Consider the following 11,381-nt stretch of genomic DNA (forward strand, 5'->3'; position numbering starts at 1 on the left):
GCCCTCCTTCCGACTTAGTTAGAAATACCAACTCTAAATAGCTTTAGCATTTCTTGAGTTGAAAAGGTATTTATAGATTCTAGAGCTCAGGGGAAGGTTTGTAACCCTAGTAGCAGAATGGAATCAGTTTACCGGGCTGACTTCCATGCCAACACGAGTAGTTTAACTCATCACTACCTCGTAAGGGCGTTGAGAATTGTTTTTGCTTTTTTTGCTAAAAACTTTGGAAAAAGTCTTCAAAGAGCCTTTGCATAGTTTACGAATTCTGCTTAGTAGGGACCTAAACACAGGAATTTCTTTTCTCAGAGTCAGACCACGCCTTATGATGAAAGGGGGAGAAAGGACGGATCACCTGTCGATCTGTGATCAAAGAAAACTATACCTGAAGAATGGGATACAGATTGACAAGCACAAAGGGGTAGGCTTGGCTATTAATCTACGCTCATTGATGAGACGACGACATAGAGAAGAAAGTATACCCTTTGTCACCCCCCTTGTCACTTAAAAGTAAAGAAGAGATACACACTTTGGAATTGGTAGGATTTAGGATGGAATCGAATAGCGAATGCACTTGTGGTTAAGACAGGTCCTGCATCTCCTACCTAATGCAATTGACCGACCCGCCATTTCTTTCCTTCAATAATGCCTTCGCTTCACTTCAAGACGCTATTTACCCAGGAAAGACTACCTTTTTTTTGAATGGAAGAAGCAGAAGGGGTGAACGAGCGCTGCGGTAACGAGCCGTAAGAAAGATGAGCAGAGCATTCCTTCCGCCGGCCTTTATAGGAGTAGGGGAGCGTGGTAAGATAGATAGACGTCCAATCCTGCAGCAGCTAGTTGCTCGGCCTTAGTCTTGGGCTGATCTCAGACTTCAATCAACCCCTTCGTACTTCGATCCAATCAATCGATCGATCAAGAGGCTAATCTCTTTTGTTTGGGCCGGTAGCTAAAAGAAAGTCCTCGCTTTCTCTTGAACAAAGGAAGGGCAGCATAGCATTAGCTTCAATTGAACAAGCTCAACCTTGAAAAAAAAAGGTGGTAGGCCGACGTTGAACGCTTCAACTTGGCCACTGAAGAAGGCGAAGGCTGGGCGACAGACTAGGCCAACTTACTGCTTACTGCCATGGTTTAAGCTTTAGGCTCCATAGACGGAACTCTGTTTAGGTATTAGGGAGGGGAGGACACCACTCAGCACCGCTCTGTGGGGTGGGGTTCAATGCCTAACAAAAAGGGCCAAAAGCAAAAAAGGGATGTATGGCTGAGGGGAGGAGAGAAAGAACGCATACATGGAGATTCTGTCTGTCGGAGGTTCGAGAATCTATGAAAGGACATCTAAGGCTAAGGTTACGAAGTAAAGGAAGTCCATTACTGAGAGAAGTGGTGATCTCGTCTTGCTTGCTGGGAGAGAGGAAGCTTCCGGACCATCTTTTCTAGCTAGATAGCGAGCGATCACTCAGCAATGAACACTAACTGAAAGCGGCCGGGAATGAGTACCTATCCCTTACGGGAATCGAACCCGTGTCTTCGACATGAAAAGACGATGTCCTAACCACTGGACGAAAGGGACCAAAAAGCCATTCTTCATATACCTCAGCTCCGAGAATAGAAGTGGTTCGTTTTCTTTCTATACGCAATTCAAGATTTCGTTTGTGTTCATGTTGGCGATTTCTGATGTGAATTCCGCGGGTCGTCCCCCCTTCCTACGGGTTGGGTTCCCCCACCGACCCAGTGACACACCAACCACGCCCCTTCTCTTTCTCCGATCATAAAGCCCCCTGATCCCTTTATTTGTCTTTCATCCCCCCTGAATAAGTAAGACCCCGCTTTTTCGAATTCAAAAAAAAAGAGGGAATATCTTTCGTTTGAAGTGGCGAAGGCCTATGCTACAGTAAGCAAAAAAGCAGGTTGAGGTTACGAAGTCACTTAGTCGAACTAGAAAACTCTAAAGAAAGGGAGGCTAAGGTTACGAAGTAAGGTCAGCTGGTTAAGGAAAGCTCAGGTTATGAAATTGCTTAGCCGTTAATTAATTGAAAAATGAAAGTAGTAGTGAGGCATCGGTACGGAGTTGCATCAGCTGTGGATATAGACTAGGCTAAGGGACGGACTTCATCTCTTCTATTTTCTTCACTTACACCTTACACTTCAGCTGAGTCTAACGAGGCTCAGGTGCGGAGCCTTCCACTGTGGACCGAGACTACGCAAAGGTAGAACACCATGGAAACTTCGCTGACTTTATCATCAACCTTGATTTCGCTACGCTCAATAAGAACCCGGAATAGCGGAAATAGGTTCGTGTTCCGCTTCCAAAGTCAGTCGTCTGCAGTTCACACTTGGGCAAAGACGACTCTCCAGTGGTTCCATTCCTTCTTACTGTACTTCTCGATCAACCCAACCCGAATGGGAAGAAGAGGGTCAGCCAAACTGCGGTCCACTTTGTACGTTTGCTGAGCAGACCACTCAGGCATTTTAGAAAAGGGAAGGGAACTTCTCACCCCGAGGGAGGCGGGAAGCTACCGCTTCTAGAATAGAAGCTTCTCCTTTACTTTTTTAGAGCGTATCGCTATTTTGAAATGAAAAAAAGGTTTATGGATGAAGTAATCGGAATGACAAGTGGTTACGGTTGCGGAAAGCGGAGAAAGTCGGGAACCGTCGGTTACCTTTTGAATCAAAGTAGCGACAAGCCGAGTATTACGACTACAGGGGGAGAAGCAAAGCTTCGTAGACAGCTTCGCTTCCTCCTCGCTTCTTTCCTGGCGACTAGCTTCTCAAGTGGGCGGCTTGGTAAGCAAGCTATCTTCAGCATCGGTAAAATCCCTATCAATAATAGGCCGGAATGGTGGGGAAGGAGGCCCTCCCTACTTCAATGGAAAGGGGGGAATCGCCGTTTTACAGCCGCTCCTCTCCAACCAGTCAAGTGGCTGAACGACCCTCTCCAACCAGTCAAGTGGCTGAACGCCCCTTTCTTCTTATTAGTCAGATAGGTTTGGAACCCTTTCCCCTTTTAGGACCTTAATCAATGAAAGTCTCGCTAAAAGATGGTAATATTTCAATCTATCTAATAGGTTCTATATATTTCTCATTCGAAAAAAAGACAGATCCCTCTAACCCTCATCTGTCAACCCCACCCGCATTTTAAGAGGGTGGCCTCGCCTTTTACAGCTACAAGAATGCCTATGAATCTGAATCCTAACCTCCAACTATGAAGAAAGCCATTTAGAAGTATAAGCTAGAGTGAGAAAAAATCAATAAATAAAGAAAAGAGGGAAGTCAGAATTTTGGACTTTTCTTTCTTTGCCTTACTGTCCGACCACGGAGAAAGCTACCATATCCACATCAAGGTGACAGGATTCGAACCTATGGCCCTCTGTACCCAAAACAGATGCGCTGACCAGACTGCGCTACACCTCGTCTCACCACCCCAAAGCATATAGATCCACCTGATCGATGAACACTCAAACCGAACTCGCCCATCCTTTTGGGCACAGGGATGCGAGAACCAATCCGAGTAATCAACCGCTTTTTTTTGAATCTGCCTCAAGCAAGCCACCCAACCCTACCGCCAAAAAGCCATCCGTATAGTGCAGGAGCGCTCACATTTTTTTGCTTACTCTTTCACTTTCATTTCGAAATCCGGCTCGCTCCCGGCTACGGTTTGGACCTTTCGCCTGCTTAGAAGTGGATTCGAACCACTGACACAAGGATTTTCAGTCCTTTGCTCTAACCAGCTGAGCTACCTGAACCACTTTCCTAAAGTCTATTTTCTTCATCGAATAGCGCCCTACCTTACCACTTGACTAGTAAGGTAAAAGCCCTTTACTAAACTAAGAAAATAGAATAGATAGGCTTTTTTCGCTTCTTCATCAAGCTTTTGAGCAGCTCTTTCAACTGCCGCCTAATCCCCCAACATGCTCAAGAACCGAGAGCCATCCAGGGACTGACGGAGGGAGCTTGCTTATAGAAAGAAGATAGGCCAGAAAAACAAGGTGCAACGGGCTCTCCGCTCCTAGTCACTAAGAAGTGCTATTCTGTCCTCCGGGGGACTGGACTCCACCAAGAGGTTCTTTCTCTCACGTAATTTCGCCCGCCCGTTTCATTTCCGTACCGGAGGAAATGGGATTCGAACCCATGATACAATCTTCTTGTATGTCGATTTAGCAAACCAATGCCTTAAGCCACTCAGCCATACCTCCAAGTTGTTGATCAGAATGGAATTGGATGTGCCGGGTTTGGTTGCTTGCCCGAAGGAAGGGCTATCTGATCCGATCAACTACGTAAGCCGTAGCGCGCTAGCGCGCGTACTCTTCCTCTATGAGCGAGACTCCATCCAAATCTGCCATTCCTTGGGCGAGGCCTTCTGTTCTATGAACACCCCACCACTAAATGATTCACTTTCAAGTTCTCGCCTCCGACCCGACCCGGGAGAACACAGGGTCAAGCCAAGCCCTGACCCTCCTAAATGGAATTCATATCTCCTTCGTCTGGTCGAGAAGGGAGGGGAACTGGACTCTGCCTCTTCTATTACATTTACATTACATTACGGAGAAGTCCATGCTCGTCACGATCGATCCACGTCCTAGCGTAGTGCCCAGCTTGCTTAGCAACCAAAGCTAGCTTACTAAGGTAGTTTACTTTTTCATTTTGAAAAAAGAAGGCGAAGGGATTTTTCCTTGATTGCACGAGCTAGCCAGCAAGCCAGCAAACCCCCCCTTACTCACCTCAACATCTATAAAAAAAGCTCTTTCTCCTTTTTATTTCATAATAATAAGGTAAGCATCCAGCTCTCGATCCAGAGCTACTGCTTCAAGAATCAACTGAGCTCAGAGAGTCAGGTTAAGACGTCGACTTTGACAGGGGAGATGAAAAAGAATTCCTGTCTTTAGAAGTAAATCCCACTAAACTAGACTTGTACGCTTGACATGAAAAGTAGAGGCAAGCGGAGTCAAAGGCCGAGCCTCAACCAGCAAAGGGGGACAGCCATGCCAATCCAAGCACAGTAAAAGTGTGCCCACTCTACCTTTCTTTCTTTACCCTAGACTCCGTTCTTCAAGGAGACCCATGTGCATTTCCTCTGTTCTGTGCTCGCTACGCCCTTGTGCCTTTAGTTGAAGTATAGGTCGTCGATTCAATCTATCTTGATGGGATTTTTCTAGTAGGTAGCGAGAAGACTAGTAGTATCGACAAGAGGCTACATCAATAGCGGAAAATTTCGGGTAGGGTAGGCTTGGAGTCAGAAGTCCTATTCTTCCCAACCAAATAAGCACTTTTGCAAAGTTCACCTTCCCGCGGTCAAAACAAGACTTACGGATAACAATCAGACCTTACCAGGGACAGGGACCAGACTATAGAGCCTAATTAAAAAGAATTCGGGCTTGCTTTTTCAATTCACATCTATGAGTGAGGATTCCTCTATCTCTTGCTCACTTCGATCGGACTCTGACAGCTTAGGGAAGAATGATGGGTCGCTAACAAGGCCCCTAAATGACCGCTAAGAAGGCCTACCTATTTTTTTTCCCAATCTGTCACTTGCTCGTCCCTCTCTCATGAAAATGGTCTCTCCTCTCCTCTCGCTGTCAGGTTTGGTTCTTGTTCCAGGTTGGGTCTCACTGTTTTATTATTGATTGTCCCATGGTTAGAATACGCTTTTTTTCGCTTGGTTATCTTAGAAGGGTTAGCTACGTCCCGTTGGGAACCATGAAACAACTAACACCCTATCTTCTACTCCGTACTATGAGATAGAGGCAATGAAATGGGAATTGCAACGCACTATTTGGTCTAGCCCCAATCTACTTTCCTCTTCCGAGATGCCTTCTTCACTGGCCAGGCAAGGGATAGAGTCTTGTCTTCCTTCTACGATTCCGAACTTTGTCCTAAGAGCTGATTCGTTCAAAGACAGGAAAGACAGTTTTGAAAGCAGAGACATAAACTGGGACAGGATTACTACTGGCTTGAAAGCAGCATGACTAACTGTGATTGGAATCCGACTTCCTTGTGACCCACTTACTTGCTTATGTTGTACCTCTTCCTTTGCTAACTCCGCCTATATTTGAGCATGAACTAATCTATCACTTCCCTCCTATATCTTAAAGCTTTTACACTTGACAGTTCCCCTGACCACCCGGACGACCGGAGTAGAAGGGGGATGCCCTTTAATTAAGCAAAGAACACACCGAAGCTAGACAGATTGGAAAAGCCCCTTTATGGAAGGACCTATGTAGAAGCTCATTCCGGACAAAGGAAATCTCTGACACAGATTTACGCTTCTCCGATTGAGAAAACTCCGACAATTACTTTTATAGTAGCTGCGAGCCTAAGATCAAAGGCAGTTCCAAAAAGGAGTTCCCTATTTCCAGCTTGAAAAAGGAAAGTCTCAGTGCCAGTTGTAAGGTTAGGAAAGCCAGGTATGATGAAATCCTCTTTTCGAATAGGAATTGATTCGATCTTATTATTAGAATATTCAGATTCAACTGAATATACTGTTTTCAAGAAGGAATCGCCATCACCAGTGGAAGTTGAACCCGGCGATCTCTTCCTCCTGAAGTATGGAAAAAGAAAGAAAAAGCAGTCAATCACAGGGAAGGAAATAGAGAAGGTAAGGGACCGCTTTCCTTGTTCAAGCCGGTATTTAATGAGTAAGTAGTAAGTAAGTGAGAAGTGGTGAATTGGCCAGGAGGAATAAAGCTTATTTCAAGTACTAATAAAAGCATTCATTACAAACTCTTGTGCTCACTTATCCCAAGTATAGGATGTTTTCCCTGAGCCTGTCTGTGTTGAATACGCTTTTTCCGTGTAGAATAGAGATTCTCTCTAAGATTGATAGAATATACGTTTTCTTTCTCTGATTAAAGGTTGTCCAAAGAGGACTAAGAGACAGATGCTGTGCTTGCAAGTAAGCTTCAGCCAAGCATCAGATAAACCAAGTTCGGGTTGGGAAAATGGCTATTTACCCCAGCAATATAGAATAATTATTACCCCCCACCACAGGCCAATGAGCACGGCTTCCCATATGCCGGATAGCTTTGAAGACTAGCTCCTACATTCCTTCTTCTAGTTCCAGAAGGTACCTTTTATAGACCAGTCTATCTCCTCTGTGGGGAAGGCAAGGCTACTCTATCAGAATCGAAACCTTGGCTAGGGCTATCTAGAGACTATGGCTATCTAGAGTAGAGTCTCGGTATCGGGAAATCAATAGTATAGGTCTTCCCCGCCTCTACCGCTGGTGAGATCTCTGCTTGAACGTAATCATTCTTGTTTTGGATCATTTTGAGGGATGTTCTATATGGATGCACCACAAGACCTCTCGCGGATGCTTACCTAAGCTACGGAACTCAATTGTTGGGCGCCTTAACTAAAGGAGCTAAACCGGAGGATCTCATTCCACCTTATCCTTTGCTGAATCTTTCCTTTGTCCTTCCCCTGAACTGGAGACGGAACTTTCTTATTCAACTATGGGGGTTAGCGAAGGAAAGAAAGCTCAACACATCTTCTTTAGAAGAATTTTCCTGCATCAGTATATCAGCTGATTAGATATGAAGCTATGTAGCAAGATCCCCCATCGGGTTAAGAATCCGTCTTTTTTCTGCCTCAATTGAGACTTGTAAGAGGCTAGGCTTAGCTCCTGAAGATAGTAGGATTAACTTGGCTTAGCTTAGATAAATGCTCTTTAATCTGCCGAGTTGTTATCTCTAGTCCTGAGTGCCGCATGTTATTTTGGAAGATGCAGAGGACTAGAGATACAACTATTGGGAGAGGGGAGGCATCCCTCGATGAAACTATTAAGACCTTAGCTAAGGGTATAGTTAGGGGCGACCTAGAGGCTAAGGCTGGGGAGTAGTTGTCGATAGAGACCATTTACAAAGAACGACACCTACCCGAGGTCGTGCTTGAGAGGCCTCCCAAGAGACACAGGTTGAGGTTGCTGAGGACCAAGCTCCTCCAGAATATGAGACACCATTATTTCATGAGACCTTGATGAAGATTTTGTGTGTGTTAGAGAGTTTTACTCAGGTGAGGAAAGCACGCCATAAGGCTCACAAACTCAACTCGGGGCACAGACCCCCGAGTTGCAGTAATTCCCAGTTGTTTAGGATCAGGTGGGTAAACCACCATTGGTTCCCGTACCAGCTATTGGTGCACAAATTACTTTAGATATGTTCATGACTGTTGTGGATCAGTAGTGGTATGAGAGGTTTCAGAAGATGAAGCCACCCCAGTTTTAGTGTGGTAAGAACGAAGACGCTAACGAGTTCTTGACACTATGTCATGCAATGTTAGAGGAAGTATGTATGGTTGATGCTTAGGGCATTTGATTCATTGCACTTCAGCTCCGTGAACAAGACAAAGAGTTGTGAAGGACATTCTTGAGGTCCAGACCAGTTTTATTGCCTCTCATGGAGTGAGGTGTTTTTGCTACGGTATTTGAGGATCTCTTCATTCTATTGAGCATACGTGAGGATAGCAGGTTAAGATTTGAGAGCCTAACTCAAGGTGGTATATCTGTTGTCGAGTAAGAGGCACAATTCTATCAGTTGTCGAGACATGTTATTGCATTGATCCTAGATAAGGCAGAGAGGGTCCACAAGTTTATGAAGGAAATGACCTTCTCTATTCGATCCTACATTTTTAGTTTTGCCCGTGAGGGGGCTTCCTTCTAGTCCATTGTGAGAAATGCCAAAGAGGCAGAATGGATGGTTAGATAGGAGCTTGGAGACCCAAAGAGGGCCCATTCCAGTAGTCATTTCTCAAGTACCTTGTCAGGATGTAGAGGGTCGCACAGAGGAGGGGGTTCATTTTAGAGAATCTGTAAGTCACTAGTACAGAGATGCTACCAATGCTTCATCCTTAAACTGTTTGCCTCGAATCTAATCCAATAGAGATGACCGAGCTCCCACAAAAGCCAAATCGGTCTAGAATCTGAGATATCCAACCTGAGCATCCTATTAGCCAAAGACTAGATGTCCAAGGCTAGGGGTCACTCCATAGCAGGAAAGTAAGACAAACTCCACACTCCCCTCCTTCCGGCTCAAGGCATATGCTACTACATTTACCTTGCCCAGATGATAGAGAATAGACATGTCATAATCTGCTAAATGCTCAATCCAGCACCATTGTCTAGAATTAAGGTTTGTCTGACTCATAAGGTACTGTAGGTAGCGGTGATATATATATATATATATATATATATCATAATGGACCCCATATAAGTAGTGTCTCCACATCTTGAGCGCAAAAACTATCACAGCCAACTCTAAATCATGAGTGGGGTAGTTGCGCTCGTGCGATCTCAACTGTCTATATATATCCCCGTACTTTTATACATTGGAATGTGTTTAAGCTCCTCTAAAGCTTCTATGTGATCCATGACATTATCAAATAATCTTAAGAAGGGGATGGTGTAATGCCCCATATTTTGCATAGACTAGTTTTATATGAGTAATGATGGTTTGAAATAGGTTTGGAAGGATTTGAAAGGGGTTGACGCCAAATAATTTGTCATAGTAGTCAACCTACTTGCTTAAGCTACTGGTTTGGATGTCCTACATAATTGATCTACTTGATTACACGTCTAACTTAAGTAGCAAGGATCACACACGTTCTTAAGGGTAAGATGAATTGCTAACCTACTAAAAAGAACAAGTAGGTGATGCACCTACTTCAAGTAGGTGACGCACCTACTTAGAATGTGTGGACTATATTTAAATGAAAAGGGAAAGTAGGTGATGCAACTACCTATGGACTTGTGGCAAGAATTAAGGAGGTGGTGCACCTACTTTCTTAATGTAGTGGACAAGATTATTCTGGGATATGAGATAGAGACTTTTATTCCCTGATTTTAATCAATACATGAATTGGTTATAAATTTTAATTGGTCTAGATTATTAAGTGGGGATTAGGGATTAATTAAGATTAATTAAGTTAATTAGATCACTAAGTAGGCGCCACCAAGACACATGGTGGAACTCAATTGGTGTATGCAGGATAGTGAGATACATGTCCACAATGGACACATGTCAACAACATAGACAACATAGGGACATATGTCAACCCCACATGGACAACATATATAAGCCTAGTTATGTCTGAGACCTCATTTCTTTCATTTTCTACATTTTGAAAAATAGAGAGATAAAGAGACTTGGAGCTTCAGCCATGGCTAGCTGAAGTTGTAGCCCTACTTAATGATCCAAAACTAATTTTTACAAGGTAATCCTACCCTTTAGAAAGTCTACAACAACGTGGGGTGATCCTAGAAGCAGCAAAATCGAGTTAATTGAAGTCATCAAGTTTCAATCGAGTTTTGGAATCAAATTGTTAACGTAAGGTCTAATCATTTTTTTTACACATTTTTGTAAGGGTTTACACGTATTGTAAATATGTAAATATAAATTGAATCCATGAAATTATGAAGGTTGATGTTAAAGTGTTGCTGAACTGTATAAGAGGGCTGTTGTAGTTAGAATTGATGAATTAATTTTAAGTAGTATTTTGGTTGTTGTTATCATGAGTTATGTTATGAGAGTGAAGGAATGAAATGATTAAAGTTGAGGTTGAATTTGTTTATGGACTATTGCGGAACTTATGGTGATATTAACATGGTTTTTATACACGTGAATGAATGATGTTGTGGTTGCATGTGGGATGGTATAAGTCACGAATTTGGATGAAAATATGATATGAGATAACCTATGAGAAGCATATGTGGTTTGTTTGGTATATTCATAGTTGTTCGTAAGACTTTCAGGCATCTCTCTATGTTGTGGTTAAGGGATATTTTGATATGTTGTTGCTGTTCTTTTTGAGCTTGAAAGATTATTGATAATTAAGATTATACGTTGTGTTGTATGTGTGTTGGGATGTTATAGGGTTGTTTAGATAAAAAAAAGTTATGATTATGGATCCTTAAGAATAACTTGAACATATCATAGTCATATGTAGATTATTATCGAATATTGTAAGTATGGACTACTTGGGATGTTGTGCAGGCTATTCGGAGGGTTCTAAAGTATTGTCTTGAATAGCCTTGATATGGTACTTGAACGTGTGGTTATTGATGTTAACTTAGTCATTGTGTAGTTGGGTTTAATATAAGGGAAACATTGTTTAGTTTCTAGAAAAGAGTTACTAACATTAGAATACGTTTTGAATCTCCCCATAGCTTAACCATAGTTCTTGACGTCTTAATAGAGGTAGAGGCACTATGGGCAACGTACACAAATTATGTTACGGATAAGCGCTAAAGGTATGTAAAGCCTATCCCTTCTTTTTTTTCCATGTCTTAGACGTAAGTGATGAATGATATGAGCTTTGGGATAATTCTGTTCATCAGTTCCGAGTATGATTCATGACTCTTATTAACTTCTTGACGTTAAAACTCTTAAAGTAGT

General features: G+C 43.0%; 3 non-coding genes across 3 annotated transcripts; all 3 read right to left on the reverse strand.

Annotated features, from left to right (window-relative positions):
- Positions 1-1,495: 1,495 nt before the first annotated feature.
- TRNAE-UUC (transfer RNA glutamic acid (anticodon UUC)) lies at positions 1,496-1,567 on the reverse strand. The gene has a single exon. It is a non-coding gene; the product is annotated as a tRNA-Glu (tRNA).
- A 1,766-nt stretch (positions 1,568-3,333) lies between these two features.
- Positions 3,334-3,408, reverse strand: TRNAP-UGG (transfer RNA proline (anticodon UGG)). Its single transcript has one exon. It is a non-coding gene; the product is annotated as a tRNA-Pro (tRNA).
- Positions 3,409-3,666: 258 nt separating this feature from the next.
- TRNAF-GAA (transfer RNA phenylalanine (anticodon GAA)) lies at positions 3,667-3,740 on the reverse strand. The gene has a single exon. It is a non-coding gene; the product is annotated as a tRNA-Phe (tRNA).
- Between the last annotated feature and the right edge of the window lie 7,641 nt (positions 3,741-11,381).

This window comes from Solanum dulcamara, chromosome 10 (assembly GCF_947179165.1).
Source record: "Solanum dulcamara chromosome 10, daSolDulc1.2, whole genome shotgun sequence".
Lineage (NCBI taxonomy): Eukaryota > Viridiplantae > Streptophyta > Magnoliopsida > Solanales > Solanaceae > Solanum > Solanum dulcamara.